The sequence below is a fragment of the Egretta garzetta genome, unplaced genomic scaffold (genome assembly GCF_000687185.1).
Source record: "Egretta garzetta isolate BGI_Z169 unplaced genomic scaffold, ASM68718v1 scaffold395, whole genome shotgun sequence".
Classification (NCBI taxonomy): Eukaryota; Metazoa; Chordata; class Aves; order Pelecaniformes; family Ardeidae; genus Egretta; species Egretta garzetta.
This window is the reverse complement of record NW_009259794.1, coordinates 135,728-137,315: the sequence shown is the minus strand read 5'-3', so window position 1 is coordinate 137,315 and position 1,588 is coordinate 135,728. Positions and strand designations below refer to the sequence as shown.

Here is a 1,588-nt window from a genome sequence, read left to right as displayed (position 1 = left end):
AAGCCCCCCAGCCTGAGCACAGCATCTACTGCAAACGGTGCCTGAGGTCTGACCCATCCTGCCAGCAGCTCCAGCTCCCCAAGCTACCTTATGCTCCTGGAAATTAAATATTCTGGCTAAAAACCATGAGTAAACAGAGTGGCATGGCCAGCCCAGCACACCTGGAGGCACGTGGGTGGCACGAGGCTGGGGCTGACCCCACCAGCAGCACTGGGCAGAGCTGCCCCCCACCCGGGAAACACCCACGTCCCGGCTCCAAACCACCTCCCCGCTGCAAGGGCTGCGGGGGCATCACCGTGCGGCCGCACCAGAAGGGCAACCAAGCCACCAACGCGTTGCCAAAGGGGCACCCCAAAACCAGCCCGATGCCCCAGCTGCAGAGCCAGCTGCTCTTTGAGGGCAGGGAGAGGTTCAGGCTAAATCACCCCGATTTGAAACCTTTGCAGCCACCCAGCCACGTGCGCAGGGATGCTCGTGCCCAGCGGTGGCCTTGATGGCTGGAGCAGGGACAAGCGGCACGAGCAGCCAGGGGACTCAGGGCATTTTGGAGGCCAAGAGTGGCTGGGGAAGGGAAAACATCCCCCTCCACACACCAGCACCGGCAGGGAGCTCCGTGCGAGGTCCCTGCAGCGTGGGAACGCCGAGGCGCTGCTGGGTCCCCAGGGACCCCGGGCTGGACCGTGCCCTGCAGACACCAGGATGGTAACGGGTGCCAAATCCAGCCGTGCATCCCCACAGCCTCTGGGCTGCTGTGTTACTGACTCTTTGTCTATTTTTTAACCGCAGGCTCCATTTCAAGGTGATTTCGCTCATGTGAGATTGAATCAAACAACACAGGAAAAAATAATAAAGAGAATTTTGCAAAATAAACAGGAAATCCCTTGGATGCTTTCTGGAAACATTGGTCAGCATCTTCCCAAGGAAAGCTGCTTGTCAAGGTGGGGTTGCCCCTGGGGAGCCTGAGCACGCTGGGAGGGACGGCAGAAAACAAGCTTCAGGAAATCTAAAAATAACTCCCGAACCAGGCAATGGCACTAACGCCAGCGGTGCCCGGGCAGGGCAGGGGGGTGCTCCTCTCTGCCACCAGCCTGGCCTCGCCCCGTGCCGGCCATCATGCAGCTCGCAAGGGCTGGCCCCGGCTTGGGGACCCACCTTGTCCCCAGCCTGGTGGGGCAGCTTAATCCAGCTCCTGCCCACCGTCCAGCGGGGAAAGCGCAGGCCAGGGGCTGCAGCATCCGACCTGCATCCCCTCGGCCCCAGACTAAGCTCAGGGCTGCAGCCCACGGGCTGCCCCTGCTCCCTCCCTGGGCTCAGGCAGCCCTGTTTGCAGGATCAGGCCCTGATCTGCCCAAAACCTTGCACACACTCTGCTGGGGCAGAAAGCAGCCGGTGCTGGTGGTAGGGGCTGGAATGCCCCCCTCCCGGGGGGGCTTGGCTCACCAGCGATCAACTGATCCCCATTAAGAAACGTAGTAACAGATATTGATAGGGTGCCTCTCCCCCCCATGGGTCCTGCAGCACCCCACAGCACCCTGCACCCCTTCCCTGGGCGGCTGCGGGGCAGGGGATGCTGCATGCCCAAGGGCAG

The 1,588-nt window shown here is 61.8% G+C and overlaps 1 protein-coding gene across 1 annotated transcript in view; it reads right to left on the bottom strand.

Annotated features, from left to right (window-relative positions):
* Positions 1 to 1,588, bottom strand: part of CBFA2T3 (CBFA2/RUNX1 partner transcriptional co-repressor 3) — a 25,676-nt gene that overhangs the window by 14,940 nt on the left and 9,148 nt on the right. The gene's annotated exons all lie outside the window — the stretch shown is intronic.